Source organism: Polistes fuscatus, unplaced genomic scaffold (assembly GCF_010416935.1).
Source record: "Polistes fuscatus isolate 324 unplaced genomic scaffold, CU_Pfus_HIC Scaffold2, whole genome shotgun sequence".
NCBI classification, from domain to species: Eukaryota; Metazoa; Arthropoda; class Insecta; order Hymenoptera; family Vespidae; genus Polistes; species Polistes fuscatus.
This window is the reverse complement of record NW_025113096.1, coordinates 2,713,911-2,738,181: the sequence shown is the minus strand read 5'-3', so window position 1 is coordinate 2,738,181 and position 24,271 is coordinate 2,713,911. Positions and strand designations below refer to the sequence as shown.

General features: G+C 37.5%; 1 protein-coding gene and 1 long non-coding RNA gene across 3 annotated transcripts in view; one reads left to right on the top strand and one right to left on the bottom strand.

Moving 5' to 3' along the window:
- LOC122516675 (protein slit) overlaps nucleotides 1-24,271 on the top strand; it is a 328,162-nt gene that overhangs the window by 185,612 nt on the left and 118,279 nt on the right. The gene's annotated exons all lie outside the window — the stretch shown is intronic.
- Nucleotides 17,544-19,497, bottom strand: LOC122516678. Its single transcript, XR_006303646.1, has 2 exons — nucleotides 19,432-19,497; nucleotides 17,544-17,702 (listed from the first exon to the last, which is right to left on the bottom strand). It is a non-coding gene; the product is annotated as an uncharacterized LOC122516678 (long non-coding RNA).

The following is a 24,271-nucleotide window of genomic DNA, read 5'->3' as shown; positions in this document are numbered from 1 at the left end:
CCTGGACAATGCGACTATCTATCGTTCACATTTTAACCAACGAATTATGATCTCTGACGTAGGTGTTTCTAGATTATAATAACGTGTGCCGGTGCCGAATCTTGTTATATTATCTATAGGTTTCGATAATCGTTAAAGGTCATTGTAGATGGTCGTCTCGATTATCTACTTATTGAAATTCTAATCCTATCGAATCTATCTTATAACCACGTTAGATTTACATATAATCGTATTAATTAGGGAAGATATCTATCGACTATTATCGTGGGAGTTGTACAAGATCAACGAGATTGGAGAGAATAATATGGAACTAGAGATATTACTCGTTTGTATTTTCGTGACACCCCGTATATGCATAGATATATTCGTGCACCGGTACGCCCATACCGACGGCTCCCACGCGACCATGGAAAAAGCTCGTTACCGTGACTATCCACCTCTATTCTCTCTCTCTCTCTCTCTCTATAGAATCGGTCCTTCTACTCCTTCATCTTCTTTCTTCCCTTTCTCTCTTTCCTTAGCCCTTCTTCGTCTTTCTCTCTTTCGCGTTCAATTACACGGCTAAGGTAATGATTGATACGCGAGCTTATCGTGAGCGTGCAATAGCCAAGATGCATTTCATGCCTCTCTCTTTTTCTCTTTCTCTCTCCTCTCTCTCTCTTTCTCTCTTTCTCTCTTTCTCTTTCTCTCTCTTTCACTCTCTTTCTCCCCTTTAGTTCCCAATATCCGAGACGAAGTACATTCATGCTAGAAATGTTCTAACTTACACGATCGTCTATGTATCTTCATGTACCATTACATAACCACATACATCTATACGTATGTAATACATAAATACGTTTAACATCGACACATAGTGATAGCAAACGAACATCGATCTTCGATTTATGAGCCAGCCACTCGGTTGCTTTTAACCGTGCGAGAAAATGTGATAGAAGTAAATTTATGTCTATTCGTTTGCCCTAGATCGTCAACAAATAATACGAACATTCCCAGAGAATAACACGCAGTTAATCAATCTAATTGAAAAGTTATCTTTTATCTTACGTTCGTATTAATTTTTAATTTTTTATTGAATATTATTATACGCTATCTGTTATCTTGTCAACGGCCTAGTCCACGTTGTTGGATTATTAGTTTCTGTCAGATTACTAAAGTCAAGCAATGTGGGTTAGTAAAATGGATGGGTGACTCGTTCGGAAAAACAAAAAATTGTATGCTTGTTGACTCCAGAGAGACGGGTAAATAAACGACGACCTATTTGGTGGTAGTATTGGATAGGTATGAGAAGGTGTTCGTAGAGGAATGACCCAAACTCGTAAAAAGGGAGAGCAAAAAAACACACGATCCGTTATTTATTTTTTAGTTTTCTTTTTTTTAGAGGGTGGGTAGAGAAAGAGAGTTTTTTGTGAAAAAAGAAGTATTTGAAGCATTTAGTTTCTTGCTATTTTGTTTTGATCGAAAGAGCTTTGATCGAAAAATAAACACGTCACGACTTCGATTCGATTATTGAATATACTCGATAAAGATAGAGAGAGATATAAATTTAATAAAGTTTTCCCTCGAAGTATCTCACAATCAGAAGCTTTCAGAAACGATAGAATAATCATCTTAAATGCATATTTATTTCTTCTTTTGATAACGTTACTTGCATCTTCGAAAGGTACGCAAGAAAGAGAGAGTGAGTGCGAGAGAGAGACAGAGAGAGTGAGGGAGGGAGGGAGGGAGGAAGGGAAAGGACAGACGAAGAGGGGAACATAGACAGATTAAATTATAAGTCCACTTAACAAAGTTTGTTCCGAATAAAACGGTAAATAAGCCTGACAAATCCAATCGAACGATCGTAAAACTAAGTTTCTCGAAGGTATTAAGAAGCGTTTCCATCCCCTCCCTCTCTCTCTCTCTCTCTGTCTGCTTGGGTCGTTCCTTTCTAGACTTCATTGGTTCTCCTATTTCTTCTTTTGATTTATCTTCGTCTCTTTGGTCTTCTTATCGATCCTTTGAAAACTATCTTGATGTATATTGTAAGTTCAATTGGCAAACATTCCTATCCTCGTAGTGCGTGCTCTCGAGAAGTTTCCCCATAAGGCGAGGAAACACCTGGTAAATGCTGCTTATCCGAAACCGTAATCGGCGAAACCGATTCCTATTTAAACAAAATATACAATGGATCGTCGTAAGACGAGTAAAAAGTAGTTGCTCGTAAAGTTGATCATTCAACGAGCTTCGACACGACCCTGTGTGCTCGTGCGACCTCCCTCCCATAAAGGACGATTACTTATGTACCCTTCTACTTCTTTTACTTCTATTTCTATACTTCGACGACGACGACGACGTCGTCTCCTTTTTTCCAACTTTGTGTTCAAAGATAAAGAGAAAAAGGAACGGTGGAAAATAGTGGAAAGAAGAAAGTAATAAGAAAAAAAGAAGTAAAATACCGAAGAAGAAGAAGAAGAAGAAGAAGAAGAAGAAGAAGAAGAGAAGCAACGAGTTTCAAAGATCGGTATTTGTCGTCGGACTTTATTGCACGTTCCTTCTTCTATCTTCATTTATTTTCTATCTTTTTCTATCCTCCTTTAACTTACCTTGCGAACGAGATTATCGAGAGAAAGACTTTGCTCGAGTTTGGGTGCCCTTTTACGGAGAACCTTTTCCTGCTAAATAAAATGAATCGTCGTGGAAAGATATGTAAATGGGAGAAAACAAATGAGAGAAAGCAAGCAACCGTTCGAATAGCAATGAGATGGATTCATGGTGTATGGCGTCATAATCAGTGGAGAAGGGTACCGCAATTACCGTACCTGGTCAGTCGATAGTAGTAGGTATGCGAGCAGATTGCGTTACCGTAATTGATTAGGTAACGGTAATTGCCGGTAATTAGAGCATCGGTAGTAGTAACGCGTGGTGCGTTGCATCTCTCTATGCTCCGACAATTTGAAGGGTGGCTCTCTCCCTTTATCTATTCTCTCTCTCTTTCTCCTTCTCCTTCTCCTTCTCTCCTTTTATCTATTCGCGTTGCGTAACGTCGTGTCGTAGAAATCTCCAACGAAATCATCATCTCAACGAATCATACGACGATATGTAATTGACTTTGATTGCACTCTTTTCAGATGGAATCGTAAATATAATAGACCGATTGTTATTCGATCGATAGATCGATCTATTTTCGAATTTTTTCTTGATCACGAAGAAATTCATATCCATCGGAATTATTCGTCGTATTCGTTGATTGGAACACTTGTGCAAAAAAATAAGACCGATTTTATTTTATATGTGTTCACATTCGTTTTATTGTTATGTTGTTTTTTTTTTTTTAATTCTATCCTACCTTCCCTTTCTCTCTCTCTCTCTCTCTCTATTTCTCTTTCTATTACTGTTCTGATAACGAATAAAAAAAGAATGCAATAGAGAAAGAGGAAATAATTTTACCTCTCGGTTTCCTATACTATTCGTATCATAAAAATACTCCGAATAAATGTAAAAGCAAAATGTCTATATTATTTCGTAAATCTCGTGAGCATATCGGTTATTATATCTCTTTTTTTTGTGTGTTCTTTGCAACGATCTTCCTTGGATGGATGATATCAGGATTTTCTAGATTAAAATTTCCGCGCTTTTGCGTTTCGAAATAAAAGCAAATTCTTTTTCATGTATTTGTATGTAGTCTCTTTTCCCCCTAAAAAAATATTCCAGACTCCGCAGATATGTATTTCAATATTTTGATGACCGCTTCTACGTCTAATTACAAGATATCCACTTGTATTTCGTTGGCAAGTTTTTGTTCATTCAAGATATATCTTTTTTTTTCTTTTAAGAAGGTACTGGATATCCAAATGGGAGGAAAGAGCCATCATTGGTAGTCGAAAAATCCGTCTTATATACTTGAAAGGAAAATACCATCTCCCCCCTTGCAAGTTTCTCTTTCATCTCTTCAAGTCAATTCGTTTCTCTCCTCCCTCTTCTTCTTCTTCTCCCTCAAACAGAATCGATGTTGTATACTACATTCTTTGATCATATCGAGCTCCTCTTACCTACGAAAATAAGTCCACTCTTGTTACCTCATGATTTAACTCTTAGCAATATTTTTTCTTTTCCATCTCTCTTGTAAATCAAATTGAGATTGTCTAAACTAATCGGTTGAAAATAATCTGCGGATTAACAATTGGGATGTTAACGCGAGTTCGATATAAATTATCTAGATAAAGAAAAATCTCTAATATTATTTGGAAGAAAAGAAATGAACTTACAAAAAAAAAGAACTAAAAAATAATAATATAACCACGCGTTATTATTTATCATTTTGCAATAGAATACAAACGTACAATGGACTGTGTCTGAATATTATTAAACGTATTCGGTACTTGAAGATAACGTAGTTTCACCCTTTCGTCCCACATTTCTCTCACTCTCTCTCTCTCTCTTCCTCTATATGTATATATACGCATGTATATATCGTCATTCTCTATCGCTTCGCTTGAATGTAAACGCCCCGGTAGATGCGGCTTTAGTGATCGTTACTCGGTAATCTGGTCGAAGTCGAGTATCGCGCACGGATCAAGGATACTCCTCTAGTGCTAGTTGGAAGTGCATTAAACTGCACTTTACCATGGCTCTTCGGCCTCTCTGTATTATTATTGTCAGGCGTACGATAATCGACGAACTCTATATATATATATATATATATATCTCTCTCTCACTTTCTGTTTCTCTCTATCTATCTATTTCGGGAGATAGGATCTTAAGGTTGGACAAAACGATCCAGACGATCGTTCGAAATTCCACTAATAATTCTTGAATTTATTTGAGAATCACGAGAGAGAGAGAGAGAGAGAAAGGGGGGGAAGGTGGGGAAGATATCTCGATCTAGAAAGTTTGATAGAATTCAATTCCCCTTTTTGCATTTGTTCGGTCTCCTTGTTTCAAGAGGAAATTCGTTGGCTGGTTCTCGTTGGTGGACAAGTAAAGTGAAAATAAATAGGAACGAAAAGGATAGAGAGAGAGAGAGAAGAGTTTATTGGTTCTCGAAGATTCGACGACGATTTTCGTTGGAAACGGAGAATAGTTTGAGAAGAGTAATTAAAAGGAGGACAAATTTAGGTATAATACTGGAAGCTTACCGGAGCTTTACAGAAACGAAATACAAATAACTAAGAGTGGATAGAAAGAAAAGAGAAATAGAGAGAGAGAAATGAAGAGAGAATAGATGAAACTCGTAGATTAGAAATGGACATTGTAAACCCTAACGAACGTGTAACCAGAGATCAGACTGTAACTTGCGCAGTACACTGTATTACCTTTGTTTGCATTCGATTTGAAGTTCGCATGCCTTGCGAACGTTGTACGTTCAGTCGCATCACGAACGTAAATGCGTTCTCTCTAATTATTATTGATCCGAATCTACGAACGATAATAGGCTTACATTTCTAATTGTTCCACACTTCCGTTAGCACAATCGTCCTTGTCGTATCACTCTCTCTCTTCCTCTTCCTCTTCCTCTTCATCCTCTTTGTGTCGTCGTGGTTCTCGATCGCAACAGTATTCAATGATGATCGAGCTTTATCCTGTAATGAAATGTCCATTGTTCAATTAACAATGTTAGTAAATTGTATTTTTTCGAATTTACAAGAGATTCTCTCTTAGAGTTATTAATTTGTTTATATTTAGAAAGATATTAAATCGGAAAAAGGAAGTAATATATTTTTGTTCGAAAATATTGTGACAAGAAATACGCGTATATTAAATTATCATTCCAATTAATTATCGGCTATTTCAATATTTTCTTTCCTTTATGTTTCTGTATTCATTGATTTCTCCAATGTTTACATTTCGTCTTCAGCCAGGCGACTTATTTCTTCTACGTTGATAGTCTGTCTCTAACAGTCGAACTGTGATCATAACGCCACAGTACCTCCAGCTGCGTATCATAGATAAAGATTTTGAAATTGTCTTCATCCGGACAGAAGGATGATATACAGGACAGAGCAAAGATTAATCTAGTAAGTTTTTTTCTATGGTTATCATAAATCTGATGACAGTAGTAGCAAGTTTTAAAATATTTTACTTTCAAATACGATTACCTTAAAAACGGGTTATACTCCAAAAATAAATTTTATTCCTTTTTTCGATTTAATTTAACACGTGGAATTACATTCAGCGTATTATTTATAATATAATATATAAATCATTAGACATAAATAATATCTATAATATACTTAACTAAATAATATTGTCTGCAAATGATTATATAATGTAAACCTTGAAAGAAAACTTAAAAATAGATTCGTTTTTATAAAAAGCTAAAGAAGATTGGCGCGAACGATAAGATTCGAAATAGATGCCGAGATTTTACTTACAGTTGAATGTACGTAAGTCATGGTTGTAAATAAGACGAAGGATAAGGAAAACTGAGAAAAATAAGAAGAAAATATATAAGTTTTAAGAAAACTAAAAAGGGAAAAAAGAATAAAAGAAAAAATTCGTCGTCGTCGTCGTCGTCGTTGACGTAGACGCGTTGTTGCGGGTAGAAAGTTAAGCGCGTTTCACAAAACGGCAGGGAAATTCCTTTGAAGCCTCGTTTCACGAATAGAGAAATGAGAAAGGATTCTCTTTCTTTCTTTCTCTCTCTAATCCTCGGTTCTATGTTAGCGCACAGGGTGACATCCAGATCCAAGAGCTCAACCTTTAAACTCGAAGCAGCTTTCACCCTAAAGTCTTGCCGCGAGAGGTCCTGTCGACTCGGATCAAGCTTTTCTCTTTTTTCGTCTCATCTCTTTTCCTTCTACTCCTCAACTGCATTTCGTCTTTTTCCAAAAACTTTCCTCCTAGGATATTTCCTTGGAAATAGCTAAGTTAAAGTCTAAGAAAATGAAACTCTTTTTAGATAGCCATTCGATAACTGTAAAAAACTTTGCTTTCGAATCTTCAATTATTTCTTTTTCTACAGATTAATATCTCTTTCTTTTTATTCTTATTCTTATTCTTATTCTTCTCTTTTTTTTTTGTATTAACTTAATCAATTTTTAATTAAACTCGATACTATCTTCCGATAAAAAATAATATTCACTTTAAAGCAGAATCAAAGGCGTTACTTTATACTTATATATATATATTAGTTTACGTTGAATAACTTGATATTTTTAAAGGAATTTATACTTTGAATCTTCTCGTACGTACAAAGAACAAGTACAAAGAACAAGTAGAGAGAGAGATTTAGAGAGAGAGAGAAAGGGAAAGAACAAAAAAGAGAGTTGTTTGGAGGATCGTTCCTTTTAAAAGAACCTTTAAGCTTCTATGTACATATGTATATAGTTAACTGTAAATAGGTTCTCTCAGCAAGCGGTAATAAGCGCTTATCTTTAATGCGATAGTAAAGGGCCCGCCGTTAACGCCATGAACAATCGTGCAAGCTGCCCGTGAGAACGGAAGACGTCACTCGGGGCGATTCGCTTCGAGAAGAACCTTTTAAATATCCTTTGATGGCTCTTTTTCTCTATCTCTTTATCTCTCTTCCTCTTACATCTTTCCCCCACCCTCCACCCCCTACTCTTTATACACGTATCTTCTTTTTCTTCTTCTTCTTCTTCTTCTTCTTTTATTTTATATTTTTCTCTTCTCGTTACCTCGGGCGATATTCGCGAAAAAAAAACATGGACAATATCGAGGCAAAGGGACCCCCACGTTTTTTTTTCTTCTTCTTCTCCTAAACATTTGCTATAATAGCACACACATTCTTTGTATTTTACCTCGATATTTTGTCGTATAGAATTTTTTGAAAAAGAAAAAAAAAGAAAAAGAACGGAATACGTACCTTCTAAAAAGCATTCGAACAATATTGTTTCCAAATAGACAATCAAATTGAAAGATTTTATCTTTATGACGAAAGCTATAACATATTCAATTTTCCCCTTTTCCTTTTTGATTCGTTTAAAGTTACCACCGCAGATGACTTCTCGTTTTGCTTCCTTCTCGCCATAGTGCCTTGTAAAAATTCGTTGTGACACAGCGAAGCTTCATAAATTTCATCGATACACCTTTCCAATTCCGTTATTTAATTGACACGACCATTTTTATGGTTTCGACCTGCGACGTAGATCTGCCAGCGACAGTTTCTGAAAATTTCAATACGTCAAACCAGTTACGTTTTGAAATTCCATATCGATAGATCAATTTTATACGTTGTGTTAACAGCTATTCCTTCTCTATCTCTCTCTCTCTCTCTCTTTTTTCTTTTTTTTTGCGTATTTTCTTTTTTTTATTGCCAATCGTTCCACTTTTCTTTCTGTATCGTTTTATAATTACCCTTTTGTTTCTTGTATAAATAAAATGTTCAACATCAAAAGTTGGCATATACTCGACAATTTGATATTAAACGAAAAAACCTCGAAAGAAATATCGTCCGAATAAAATTGTATCACGTCGATCGTTGATCAGCGAAACGAAGTATCATGGAAAAATAAAATAAAAAACAGAGAAAAGGAAGAGAAAACGAGCGTGAGAAGAGCCAACCAAAAGAGGAAAGAGAGAGAGAGAGAGAGAGAGAGAGAGAGAGAGAGAGAGGTTTTTTCTTTGGAAGTCAACGTATGGCGATCACGTACGCCTAATTTCAAGATCCAGCAATTTTCGAGAGTGTATCTTTCGCAAATTCGTTGAATAGAACGTTGGTTCGAAGAGTAGAAGAAGTAAGAAAGAAATAAAGAAAGAAAGAGAACCGAAAGTCTTCTCGTATTCGAAAGGTTTGCTCCCAATTTGGCCGGCCCGAGAAAATCGTGATTCGTGGCTACTAGTTTTATCGAGCGTACTACGTACGGTTCCAATGTTTCTTTCTTTCTCTTTTCTACTCAAAAGTATTATAGATGGATAGAGAGAGAGAGAGAGAGAGAGACAGAGATAGAGAGAGACGGGAATGGGATAGACGTCGAAGGAAAATACTGCCGAACTACTAGCAGACTACTAGCGATGGAAGAAAGAAAAACTTCGAGTATGGGAAAGGAAAAGAAACGAAAGAGACGGAAAAAGGAAAGAAAAAGAATAAGAGAGAGAGAGAGAGAGAAAGAGACATATGACCGAATACATTAGGAAAGATCCTATCGAAGAGTACAGGCCTGTTACCTGTGTTCTTTTCGTTCCAAATTGGAGACTGCTTCGTCGAGAACTCCCTGGAATACATTCTGATTCCTCTCGACCCTTCACGAGACTCTGCCAGAGAGTGACAAATGGTTCGGTCCTGAAAATGCTAGGTCGTTATATCATGTAGGGTACCTTCATCTCTTGCCAACTCCCTTCCCCACCCTACCACCATAACACACGACCACCTCCGCACCTTGTCTCGAATCTTTCCTCTTTTCGAATATAAACGTATTTTCGAATGTTAAAACGTGAAATTGGTGACTTATTTTTTCCTTTCTTTCTCTTTTCACTCTCATCTCTTTTTCTTTGACTATGGGTGGGGACGGTTAGGTGCGGTTTAAATGAGAGAGAATTTCGTGACGGACGAGCGGATCGATCAGCTCGGATCCGACATCGATCAAAGCAATAAGATCGCGAGCTAATCGCGTGGAAGTGGTAACTGACCTAGAAAGATGGTTCTCTCTCTCTCTCTCTCTCTCTCTATCTCTCGTCCATTTTAGAACTCATCCTAGTGGCGTATCGTCGAAGGTGCGAAAGAAAATAAAAAATGAGAGGGTAGATAGAAAAAGATGGATGTAAAGTGAAAAAGAAATAGATAGAGGAAGAAACAAAGAGAATCTTGGTGCAGGTGCATTAGGGTTTTTGTTCGCACATTATCTTCTGGCCTGGATGCATCGTCCGTTGTGTTGTGATGCGTTGATTATGTTGGTAGCGAGCGATGTAGTTGTAGTAGTAGTAATAGTGTGGTGGTGGCTTTATGCCACGCCACGTACTATCTATAACCACTGCAATAATCGAGTTAACTTGCTTGTTCTTTTGATGTCAGGATGCATCTCGCGAGAATTCTCGGTGAAAAGAACCGCTGACGTTAATTATGTTTTTCCTGCGCCACGGTAAATGCGCTTTATCGCGTAATTATGGTCTCGAAGGGATTAGTATTAAAAATGATGCCGGTATAAAAATTGTCTCGCGAGTCTCTAACTCGTTAAATAATTTTGTTACATTTTTTTTTCCTCCTTACGGTTTTTTCTCTTTCTTTTTATTTTTCTTCTTCTTCTTCTTCTTCTTCTTATTCTTCTTCTTCTTTTCCCCCTATTTTTTGGCTTGTTTGCTTTTTCTTTTCTTTTTCTTTTCTTTTTCTTTTTTCATTTTCCATTGTTAAGGATGGAAAGTATTGTAACGAACGCGTTTTATTCTTTCATTTTAAAAGAATTATTACTAAACTTTTGGAAAGTGAAGAGAACGAGAGTGGAAATTCTTCGATAGGTTCAGGATTTTATACTCGTTCGAGAACACAAAATACGCATAGCCAAGGTTTTATACGGGATCCTTTGAAAAGACAATACAACGCTAATAAAAGTTTGCTCTCTTCAGTGTGGGATAAAGCTCCCTTTTCGAAAGCAAACTCCAACGAAGCAAAGACGACGAACATGAACGACTAACACGAACCAACGACACAACGACGAGAGGTACTCGGCTCCGGTTCATCAAAGTTTGATCGACTGACGCAAAGAACGACGAGGCTGTGTCTTCGATAGAATCTTACGGAACTTTGGTCGGTAACACGTTCGAATGTGTTAAACTTTGGACTTACAAAGAAAAAATGCTATTTCAATAAAACGCGAGAAAAAAAGAGAAAATAAGAAGGTAGGGTAGGGAGATTGTTTAAGGAATCTTGTTTAAAAGCGTGAACTAAAGCCAATCTTGTTCAGTAATAGAAGAGGGAGTGTTATTTCAAAAGTAAAAGGTGTGTTGATTATATAAAACACAGAGGAGAATAATAATTAAGATATGAAGAAAATGAAAAATAGAATAAACTACAGGTACAGTGAATCATAGCAATATTCGTGTTATTATTGTAAATTTGAAATAATTGATATCTGCTTGTATAATGCTATGTTTTCTAACTATTCTTTTAAATGTGTATTAGATCATTAAGTATGAAACGTTCGATTATTTTAAATATTTTCAGTTGGAATTCGGATATTTTATATTTAATGATCTTATAAATTGATATAAATTTGATTGATAAAGAATATTTTATTGTAAGAGATATGTCTTTTTACTTTTTCTTTTACGAATTCGAGTCACTTTTTTCCGAACACCTAAAACATCTATCCTATACTACCAAAGAGGTCGTCGACTTTTTACTACCGCCTCACCGGAATCAACAGTACACGGTTTTCGTTTTTTCGAACGGGTTTACCCATCCAATTTACTGACCGTTTCCACGTTGCTTGACTTTAGCGATCTGACGGGACTTGGTAATTCAACGTGGCTAGATCATTGATTTATTGTCAAAGATGTATAATTTTATATAAATGATTAACAAAAAAATAGATGTCAGCAGAGTATATCAAATCATTTCAGAAGCATTATAAAATGCAAAATACAAAGGATCCATTCGAGTACTACTTACAAAAATAATAATTGTATTTTTTTTATATCTTGTGTAAATACGAATACTCTTGTGAGATCAATTTTATTATCATTTATGTAAAATGATATTTTTTCTAAGAATAAAATGTTTTTCTGCAATAAAATGTGCATTAAATTAAAAGTTGAATATTCTTAAAATAGGTAACTGTGTATAGGAATTTAAAAAGTTTGCGTTACAAATATAAATCTCAATTATATAAAATTACATATAAAAATCAATTATCGAAAATTTACTATAAGAAGGCAGGCACGAATATACATGTAACACATAGTAAATATATTTTACAGTAAATAATAAAGCTTTTACATCGTGTTTGAAAATTTATTGATTTTACGATGATATAAACATACATATCATAATCGATAAAAAGATTTGTCATTACATTCAACAAGAAAGGGGTGGTTAAAGAATGACGAAAGGAAAGGGTAGAAAAGTTGTGGGCGGAGTAGTGAATCCATTATGGCGTTGTCGGTGAGACTTTAAAGGATATCCTAACAGGAAAGAAAAAGAAGATCGTCAACGAAGTTGAATCGAATAAACATGCAGAGAAAGAACGTTTCAAGCTCTGAAAATTAATGTCCTCGTGGAAGAGTCGAGTGGGATCCCCCGTCGAGAAGAAACTGCCCTTTAAACTCGAACGGGCGACCCTTTTCGAGATTCTTTTCTCTATCTCTCTCTCTCTCTCTCTTTCTTTCTTTCTTTCTCTCTCTCTTACATGCACGCGTAAGAAACTTTTTTCTAGTATTACGCACGCGTGCGTCTCGCAAGGATACCGCAAAAAGCGCTCTCCGAAAGAGAATCTTATTGCTTACGATCAATTTAACATATCCGTAAAATCACGGAGAAGAAGTACATCTTCTTTTCTGCGATAATGCACGCGCCACACGCAGACATTTCGCAAAAAGAAAAACAAATTGTTCGTCTCGAGAAAGGAAAAGAATAAAGTGCGCCTTCGGGAACCTTTTCTTTTTTCACGTCAGTACACCACAAACGATAACACGCTATCACGGAGAAGAAACTTTTTACCCTCTCTTGATGGAATCGTTACATTCATAATTACATAATTACATATTCTTAGTAGTTGTAAAGAAAAAAGAGAAGTTAAATATAAATACATATATATATATATATTTATGTTCCCTCTCTTAAGTAGTAACCGTATCAACCGGTGGTAAGATAAATCATTTGAAAATAAAGTATCAAGATCGTCATCGATTTCCTTTTATCTTTCTGGTTCCTCCTAATGGCGAGAGAGATTACCCCCGCATTCCCCTTTCGACCTATCGATACAGAGTCTCAAGATTAGTATCTCCGTTTTCGTTTAAACCAAGTAGCAACGACGTCTACCATTAATCATCGAATTACATCGTTCTTATCTCGAACCTAATGAATTCCTTTCTTTCATTCTTCTTCCTTTCTTTTTTATTTTTCGAGACGTGACCGATTCGAGACTGAACGTATTTAAGTACGATGGGGAAAGGGCAATAGGAAAGTAAAGAGAATAAACGCGTTGGAATGAAGGACAGGAGATTCACGGCAGACGAATCGAACGATCTTCTTTTATTCGAGGTATTCTTCTTCTTCTTCTTCTTCTTAGAAATAGTCAGACGTCTAAAAGGCAGGCAGCACAGGGGTTAGAAGAGGAAAATAAAAAGGACGAAAGTCCTTATCGCGATTTCACTATCGTACCACCGTGTGGGAATGTCTGGCCAAAGGAGATAGTCCTTTTAGACGACTCGTCACCTTTTCTCTTGATATCCGATCGACCTCAACTCTCCCCGTGAGCTACGCGACACGAATCCGAAGAACACGTTCCAAATCGTTCAAAATACGTTTACACATTTTCGTCTTATGTATAATATATATATATATATATATCGTATCCTTTTATAAGCAATTTCTATCTTTTTTTCGGATGTTCGTTTCTGTCGCGGAAATCAATATTCAGCCGCGAACTTCCCGTTCGTGGCGATCGACTCGCAATTTATTTTTCCCTCGAACGGGCCTGCAGTATCATCCTACACCCAAACACACACACACACATCCTACACCCCCGCCCCCACTGCCATCCTCCTCAACGAGTAGAGAACACCTCTATCTCTCTTACTCTTTCCTTTCTCTCTCTTTTATCATCGTCCTCCTATCCATCCTGCGAACGAATAAAAGGAAGGATGAGAGAAACCTGGAAATCGAGAATGGAATTTGATTTCGTGGTGAGATCTCTCGTCGCGTATGGAATAAGAGATACGTTTAGGATTCTGAGGTCGCAAAACACCAAAATATATATATATATTTTTCTCTCTCTCTCTCTTTCTCTTTCTTTTTATTTATCGTTTTCTCTGCACAAGCAGAATTTATCGGTGAACCTTTCCATCGTGTTTTTAATTCCTATCTTTACGTGACTCGCGTTAAAATCAGTTACATAACCTTGATCTCAGATAAGGATTTGTAAAAGTATGTGAGAGAGAGAGAGAGAGAGAGATAGCTTTCTTCGTTCGATTTTCTTTCTTTTCCTTATCTTTACGTGTCTTTCTCAGACGATGCGAATGGTATTAAAGAATAGATGGGAAAAAAAGAAGGAATTGAAAGAATAAGAAAAGAAGGAGAACGCCAGAATGGGGTTCGAAATGAACACCTATTTCCGACAAATAGTGCGGAAAAGCGTGAGGGCAAGAGGGAGCAGGCAGGTCCTCCTAGTACGCACGATGGATCCACTGGAATTTTTCGTTTTACTTTACCTCAGACGTGAAAGTATCTCGTATAAGTATATAAAAAAGAAAGGGATAAATGCGTGACGCGCGTGCGTATGAGTATGAGTATGAGGAGGAGAAGTGCGTGAAAAGTCGAAGACCGAAAAGGAGAGAGAGAAACGTGTCGATAATGCGAGATCAGCTCGTTCGTACGCAAAGGTCGAATCTCATTTTCTCGATGATGAAGAGAAGAGACCTTACCATATGCATGAATAAATATATATATATGTGTGTGTGTATACGCGCACGCCAGGGTTCGCAAATATTCCACAATATTTGATATCGCGTACGAATTACTTTTATTTCTTATTTTTTTTTCCTTTCTAATACAGTATTATCGCAATAATTTGATTTTATTCAATTCAAAGGATAGATGATTTGATTATTATTTGTTCTTTTTCTTTTTTAATTACATATTAGAATAATCAAATATAGAATGATTGTAGAAGAATATGCAAAATAATATATATTTATATTAGGTACGTAATATTTATACATAAGTCAAACGCAAATTACACGAAATGAGTATAAACGGAGAGTATAACGGATTCGTGAGTCGGGAAAGCGAATCAATCAAATCGATGATAGGGTTCTTCTGATCGGACGTCGAAGTAGGGTCGAAATTCCGTGTACTGGATGTTAGAGCGTTTCTGGACCAGCAGGAAACGGCACGTTCAGGAGGACGGACATACTTTGCATACCCGGTGGGCCAATGTTGTCCATTTGATGTGGTCAGGGGCTAAATCCTCTCCTTCCGAGAGGTCTCGTGGCTAGAGCGCAGTGGTAAAGAAAGGTTGGAGGAGGTAAGGGAAGATAGGTGGAGGGGGGGGGAGGAGAGGTAATCCTGGGTACGCTAGATTCTATTCACCCTTAACGGTATCTTACACTCCTGCCAGCCAGGATATTGCAAGCTGTAGGATGTTTGACTTGCCAAGTAAACCGCCGTCAATCCCACTCCTCTTTAACCACCTCCACACAGCTCTCTCCTTCTCCTCGTTTCTCGTGTTCCTTCTCGATATCTACGAGCCAACCAACCAGCTCGTTTCTGCCAGACGCGTTCTAATAAGGGATATTATACTGCAGTGGTTGAAAGAGAGAGAGAGATATCTTTATATATATATATATATATATATATAGAGAAAGAGAGAGAGAGAGAGAGAAGAAGAAGAAGAAGACAATGTACAAGGAAAGAGAGTGTAAAGGGAAAGGGATAACTTTGTCCTGGCACTAGCTGGCGCTACGCTAAATTGCGGCTTACCTACCCTAATTAATTTCGGCAGATTTATATGGCGAAACTCCGAGACACGATGGTGGAAGAAAACTGAGGATAAGAAAGAGAAAAGAGATAACAAGGGTGGTAGAGTGGAAAGATGAGCGAGCCAGCCAGTTCGTTCGTTCGTTCGGTACTCTGATCGTCAGAAATTAGCTGAAATAACCGCAGATGCGAATCTTTTTCTACTTCTTCTGTATCTTTTCACAATCACGTTGAATTTCAACGTAATTGACCGAAAGTATCTAATCGAGAATTAAATAACTCGAACGTTGCTTTCTCTGTAATAAAGAAAGATAAAAGGGAAGGGAAGTGAAGTGAAGGTAAGGTAAGGTAAGGTAAGGTAAGGTAAGGTAAGGTAATTTCGAAAGAATTGCGTTTTAAGATCGAACGCCAAGTCAAATAGGTGCTGGATATGAAAGTTTCGAACGTAATCGATAAGTGGAAAGGAAGAAACAAAATAAAAAGTAAAAAACAAATAAAAAGACATTTTCTCGCGTTTGTAGAAAGAGTTGAAATTAAGAGGTCAAACATTACGGAGAAGGGTACGGTTAAATCGAGAAGGTATCCTACGGTTGAGAGAAATTGAGGAAGACATTTACAGAAGTAAAGAAATAGTCAAGATAGAAAGGTTCTTCAGAGTTTGTATTTGTGATGATGGTTGGTAGTGGTAATGTTGGTAGTGGAGGAGATGAAAAAGAGACCATCTGACGACACGTATGTCCGTTTCGTCTCGTCTCTCAATAGAGAAGGATCAGCAATGAAGCTTCTATCTTTCTCTATCCGACTTTTGTCGAGAGGATTTGAAAAGAAATCGGAAGACTAGTGGCTGTGGTTCTTGCCACGATGGGGTTGTTATGCCACCGGGTTTTCTATCTTGGTGGTGGTAGTAGAAATACGCGGAGAGAAAAAGTACGCGGAAGTGAACGTCGAAACATCGGAAAAGAAAGAACGGGAGAAAAGAGGAGAAACGGAACTGAATGTGACGCGGTGTGTTGGAGCGTGTTGCGGAAATATTATTCCCTCTCTTCCATAACCGACCGACCCTCAGTTTCTCTTATTTTTTGTCTTCTTCTTCTTCTTCTTCTCCTCTTTTTTTTTTCTTCTCTTTCCTCTCGTTCTTATCCCTCGCTCAAGAAAGATCTCGAGATTGCGAAAAGACACGTGTTTCACAGCCAATATGCCGAAGGAGCGTTTCCGTGACGCGACAGAACGCAGACTGCCAGATGAAGAAACTTGATTTTTCCCATCGAACGCGATTTACCTCCCTCACCTTTTATCACTCCTCCTTTCTTTATTCTTTTTCTTTTCTCTCCTTTACTTTTATTTTTTTTTTATATACCTTAGATTAGTTAAGTTGATGGACTAATGCGGACTTTGTTGTACTCGTGTATCGAGGAGAGATAAAAGAATGTTCTTTGAAATAGGAACGATAGTAAACAGTGATTTCTAATCTCGAAAAAAAACTTCGATGTACGTTTCTCTCATTTTTGAAAAAAATCGTTTCACTTTGCGAAAGTTGCATTTTTTTTTTTGTATATGTAACATATTCTTCTACGTATTATTACTTCATATATGTTCGTAAAGTTTTAGATAAAGATAAGTAATTATGATTGTAAGAGAAAATAAATTATCGTTGAAAATACGGTAGAAATATCGATAGGAAAGCGTAGGAGGTAAACTATTATCTCGTAAACTCTAGAAACGCAAGCATACAGTGGGGGCTTGCTAACATCCGATTTTAGAAATATTCTCCGAAGTATTTTTCTTTGCTAAAAGTCTTGTTTGCCCGTGTATCCTTCTATCTTTCTCTCTCTCCGAGTTCGGAAAGTAAATTTCCGTAATTCGATTCTAGTTAATTGACGGTTTCTAACGAAGGTCTCTAGAGTTCTCTCTATTCCGATTTCGACCTTCCCTGTTTCTTCATCCTTTTCTCCTATCCTTCTCTTTCTCTTTCCCTCTTTATCCAGGCTTCCGTAAGTTCACGATAGCCGCATTGCAGCAGCAGCAGCAGTAGTAGCAGTAGAAGCAGTAGCAGCACCCAGTGTAATTTGCAAACGCGGAAAATCCTCTGCGGATGGCCCGATCTCATCAGTAGTCTGGATTTCTCGCCTACCTAGAATATGAATAAACTAAACGTTACACTTTTCTCTCTCTTTCTACTTCATGGGGGAATCCCACCCACCCATAGCCCGACCATCCTCATCCGCGTTTCTCTCTTGTTTTACCAAGAAATTCATTTCTTTCCACGTTCTTCACTTTCTCCTCTTTTCCTCCTCTTCCACTTCGACCTAACTGGACGAGAATTCGTTAGGAACGTTGACATATCTATATACCTATGTATATTACATTCCGAATGAAGTTTAATAATGGTAGAACGATTCTTGGAATTCGAGTAAAACTTTACGGCGAACTAAAGATTCGTTTGCCAAGAATGAAGGATTTCCTCGTGACTTTTAAACATATTATTAATTTTTCTCCGTTCAAATCGAGTCCCGTGCAACTTTTACATTTTCTCGTCTATTGAAACATTCATTATTTCGAAGAAAAAAAGAAAACTAGTCTTACTTAGTTATTTTTTGGAATTACATTACATTGATATGAGATACGTAATAATAAAAAAAAGAAAAAAGAAAAAATATTTTCGAAGAACAATTTTAAGGAAGAAGACATCGAAAAAGAGCATTTTTATCGATCGAGCAAATGGAGGCTAATTTGATGCGCTCGAAGGAGGAGTTCGAGATCGGCTTGAAAATCGATGAACGAGCACGTTTGGTCACGCACATCGATTCCTCTTCTCTCTCTCTCTCTCTCCCTCCCTCTTTTTTCTGTATACGCTAAATTCTCTTTCATGGGTGTGCCTTATACACAGTCTCGCACACATGCTGGAACCTTTTTTTTCTTTTTGCATTGGCCCTGCTTGCTTACGAGAGCCCACAGGGCCGATACTACGTCGTTCCTTTTGTTTTCAACCTTCTTCTTATTATTCTTTTTCTTCTCCCTTCGGCCGGACACGCGCGAGGCGCACGCGGGACACTGATTGCAATAAATTGCTATGCGTTTGCGTGTCCTACCAGACTTGTATCTCTCTCAAAGAAGAAGAAGAAGAAGAGGAAGAGGGAGATCGAACGAGCTTAATGGTCAACGTCATTTTTATTTCGGTCTTTTACTTCTCGCCACAGAAACTCCTGAATCCTTTTCCGTCTTATTTTATTTCTTTCTCTCTTTACTTTAAAAGTTATTCGCTGATACGCCGTGCTACAAATAGCACTCGAACGATCGAATTTAATCTTTTTTTTTTCCATTTGAATCACTTTCAGATCAAAGACGTTTATCATACATATATATGTATGTATGTATGTATATATTTAAAAGATGCGCCAGAAAATCAATCCTTACTCATATATCTTTTGATTATTTTCAATACGCCAACTATTCGCAAACAAGTTTTAGCATGCTAGACGGTTAATAACGAATCACGTCGAGCGTAACCTTTAGCTACAGTTCCTGTTGGAAAGCGCGCGAGCAAGCTGCAAGCTCCGAGAAACCGCTTGAAAGCTGCTTAACGACCTAATGCCATACACAACACGCATACATTCAAGTACCGCAGTCGCGACGCGACCGATCCTAATGCGATTAGAATCGCTTATAGTATCGATACTACGCGTACAACGTATAAGAGGGCGAGATAAAGATAGATAGATAGATAGGTAGATAGATAGATAAATAGATAGATAGATACATAGAGATTGCAAGGGCAAATAAACTTGTTTCTCGAATGAATTCGCTACGAGAAATAAGCGATTTAAAGAGTTAAAAAGACTTTTCGTTTGGTCGAGACTTACTCGGTCGTCGTGTTACATCGATTTTCATTGCACGATCCTCTTCGATTAGATAACGCCCACTAGGATTACGAGTCCCTTTCTCGGAAAGCCGATTTAGCGTTGAACGCCTGTACACTGAAAACGTAGAAACAACTTTAGCGTCGACTTTATGTCATTGCGTGTCGGATCACTCTTGAGTTCTTGTCCGATTGCTCGCGCATCAGCTCACCAATTACGGCGTATAAATCTTAAGGAATCGATCGGATCTTTCTCTCTTTCTCTTGGATATGTCGCTATTACTCTTTATTAGAATTCGATGAAATAATAATATCATTATATTATCTTGGGTCATTTGATCTTTATTTATTTATTCCTCTTACAACGAAATGTAATCATTATTTTTGTCATTTCTATACTAAACGTATTCTTATTAAAAATACCACTTTGAAACCGCTTTGAAATGAAATCTTTAGAATTCGAAAGAATCCAAAGGTCTCCTTCTTTTTCAGTGTTATTATGCTAACTCATTTTCCTCAATTTTTCATTATTTCTCATCTTTTGCATGGTTAGAAGAAGCGAATAATAATCAAGGAGAAAGATAATCCCTCAACAGATAGAATTTAATCCACGCGAGATGCCGAGTTTCGGAGTATTTAACACATATTTTCCAGCCAGCACGCTGCTTCTCAAGCGCGTTAATTCCAGGAGGGTACAATTTTCGCGAAACTACGTTTTCTCGCATTTGTGTTGACGATTATTTCGCATCCACACTCTTTCTCTCTCTTTATTTCTCAGTCGTTCTATTGCGATAAATGCCGGTATTCAAATGATGTACGTGTAGAAGAAAGAGTAAAAAAGAGAGAAAGAAAGAGAGAGAGAGAGAGTACCGTCAATGTAATTCATTGCATTCCATTATGAGCGGGGTAAAGGGGGTCTCTTTTAACGTTATTCTCGGTTCCACGCCTCTTTTCACTTTTCGAATATCCTGCTCGTTCTCTTTCTCTCTCTCTCTCTCTCTCTCTATTTTTCTCTCTCTCTTCGCGTGTCTTGACGAGGCTTGTGCTCTTTGAAGAAATTGCATTTGAAGACTCGCATCGTAAGCTTTACCGCAAGGTAGGAAATTATCGCTACTTCTTCCACTCCCCCTTTCCTCTCCCTATTTCCTTTTCTTCCCTTCAAAAGAAACTCTCTTTCGTTTCGAGCTAACCAACGTATTATAAACGTTTGTGTCTCGATTTAATGGACTAACTTCGCGTCGAGAGACAGAGAGAAATGGGACTCGTGTCTTCCCCACGTACGATTTAATTACTCTACTCAAACAATTACTACGTCTGGATTTTGATTAGATGTACATATGTATAGTATATATATATGTATATACGTATGCAGATAAGAGGAATGTTGAGAACCGTGATGACGAATATATATACGTACCATTCGACCTAGAAATCATCATACGAAATTAGAACGAACGAGAAACGGAGTAATATAAAAATATAGCTTTCTCGAGTTCGTTAGAGCTTTCATTGCTTTGAAACTGTTATGCGAGTTTGCATCAAAGCTAGGATAGAAAGTTCTCGCACGATACTTGTACGGATTGTAAAAGGATATACGTTTCTCGTATTTCAATGCTTTTTACGTTTTTTTTTTTTTATGTTTTACTATATGTATTTTCTTATTGTTTTTAACGATTTATATTTCGTTTTCTTTTCTATTTTATTGTTTTTCTTTTCAACACATACGTTCCGTATAGAGTCAACTTTGTCAATTGTTCAAAGAAGGATTATTATTTATTTAGCTTAGTCATACGAATACGTTGCCTATGTTGGTTCATAGGTATATTATACTACGAACGAACGTTGAAAATTACGAGGCGTCGGTAGTAGGCGTGCACGACATGGATCGATTTGAATTTTAAAAATCGCGCGCAACTCGTCTCTGTCATTGCAATCACACAACCAGTGTCGTGGTGCCATGGTACGTGGAAACGACGACTACCTTTGAAAAAAGAAGTCCCCCAGAAAAAAATAAAATGTATGAAAAAAAAGAAAATGAGAGAGAGAGAGAGAGAGAGAGAGAGAAGAACCAGCGTGGTGGTAGGCAAAAATTTAACACGACCGGTACGAAAACAAAGTGCTTGATTCGAGATTTAGTATGGCCGTAAAGGCGGACTCTTCGCAGTGAAAACAAACGGACGAAGTTAACGATGTCCTCGTAACGAGCCGGGCATCGTCGTAAATATGCGCGGGTCCCGTGGGCGATAATTAATGCAATTAAGCTTCCCTTTCGTACTTTTCTCATGGACGCGCGAGAGACACTCTTTGGGTCATGCGAAAATCTCATCGAATAGCCCATACTGTTCTTTCTCTCTTTATTTCTTACATACTTTTTGTTCCTTTCACGTTTCTTTCATACTTCTTCGTTTTATTTTCGCGGCCGACCTGCTTAATTTATTGGCGAGCGCGAAAACTAAAACACGCGGCGATTATTCGTTCGAATCGAGACGTCCCAGGAAGGGAGAATGAACAAAGTACAAGTAAAAGAAAAAAGATAAATAGAGGTGGTATGGTGATAGGGGTTAAGGGGTTAAGGGTTAGGAGGGGGTGGGTGGAATTCGTAGCAGAAGTTTATTAAGTATGTATGAGACGGGCTACGATAGACGAAAAAGGGAATAAGGCTGTACGGAAAAGTCATTAAGTATGTAAGGATCGCATATAACAATTCGAGAATAGTATGAACGAACCCCCATGACGGTTGGCGTTTCACGTAATAGAAGCTGACTGGAAGAAAGGAACTGGTTTTTAACGTGACTCTCGCACCCCTTTTAGCGATATGTCGTCGGTTTTGACGTCACGTGCACGCGTTCCAACACCTCGCTGATTATTCCTATCGAACCTATGCTTTTCTCTCTCTCTCTCTCTCTCTTGTTCGTTCTTTCTTTCTGAACGAGCCAGTAAAACTAGAGAATTACTAATCAGTCTTCTACATATAAATTGCATTCTTCCTCTTGTCGTTCCCCATGTCGGAGGTAACTACAATATTTATTCTCGAAGATATAACGAACGATAACGACGTTAGAGTAAAGAGGATAAAATATTGCTTCTCTTTTGTTAAAACATAAAAAAGAATAAGGATAGAAAATAAGACGGGTGATAAGACGTACGTTACCATCGTGTTTTTAATATAATTCGCGTGTTTGGCGATAGAGACACCAAAATAAGGAAAAAACTAAAATAATATCCCTCTGTTGTATAATATATTTTTGCAATTAAATTCTAAAGTAAAGACGATCGCCATTATCCCATCGGGTGGCATATTTTTTTGTCCTTTTTTCTTTTCCTTCTTTCCGCGTCTCCCATCGAAGAACAAAAGATCCATCGCTTTATGAGACGGTCGCGTATCCAGGTTTTTAATTACGCCAAGGACAATAGTTTTACGATCAATCCTGCCGGACAAAGTCCGTCCGGTCGGATCCCTAACTCTTCCCCTTTCGTTCTTTGACTCTTTCGTATCTTCTATCTTTCATTTTCTTTCTCTATCTCCTATCTCTTTCTCTCTCTTTTTTTCCGTGCAAAAACGACAATTCGCAGGGTCACCGATTGTAGTGAATCGTCTCGCGTCTAATAAAAGTCGCCACACAAGAGAGAGAAGAAAATTAGCGAGTAAAAGAAAAAGAGAGAGAGAGAGAGAGAGAGAGAGAAACTGAAAGCCTCTGGGTCTCGATCGCGAATAACCTCGGGACTACATATCACTGTTGACACGTCAGTATCCACTTTGAAAATTTATTCTTTCTTCGCGTTCTTCATATATCCTCTCTCATATTTCCGAATCGTCGACCAATGGACGCATAAAGATAACTCTCTTTCTCTCTCTCTCTCTCTCACATACTCTCACATTCTCTCTCCGTCTCTCTTTCGTCTATTCATTTCGCTCGTAATTCAGTCGCTATTTTGCAATGTATTAAAGGCAAGCATGACGCACGAGTAGAGTAGATAATATGTAAAACGATCGAAAGGTAAATTTATCTTCGCACGTACGTTTTAACCGGGACAGAGGCAAAAATCCGTGTGCTGCACAATCACGGCGTTTCGTTTTTACGATTATCGCGGAAAGTGACACTTCCGGGTTTGCGAATATCAAAGAGGAAGAGAATCGAAAAATTTATTTATCGAATTCCCAAAACGTGCTCTCTCTCTCTCTCTCTCTCTCTCTCTCTCTATTTCCCTCTTTGCCATCCATTTACAGTTGAGCATTATTCCTTTAGTTAAAATCAATAAAGTTCTATATAACCTGTTTCTAGCGAATATATGCGAATAAATGTACCGTTTGTTAAACCAAAAGTTCGATTATTATTTGTATTACGTGAGCAAAATAAATACGCTTCTTGGATCGGTGGGATGAGCTAGCTAACATCGTGAAAATAAATCATCCTATGAACGCGATTTTCTCTCTCTCCCCTTCCCTGTGCATACATACATAACTAAGTATATGTATGAATGCATATAACTGTATAAAATTGTAAACACCCTGGTACATCCGTGAAAGTTCATTTTGAGAGAATTACTATCGAAGTGAAACGTTTCCAAACGATAATATGATATATAATATCGTTCGAGATTATTAATTTCATATTCGTGAGGGCATCGAAACGAATCGAGAGCCCCATTACGTGAGAAGGTAACACAAATCCTCAACAGTTTTGTCGTCATCGATGAACAAGAAAAATTCGATACGACCGCTCGATTATCGTTCGGAACGAATGGGAAAGAAGAACAAGGAAAAGAAAGAAAGAGAGGAAGAGAGGAAGAGAGAGAGGAAGAGAGAAAGAAAGAAAGAAAGAAAGAAAGAAGGGAGGAACTTT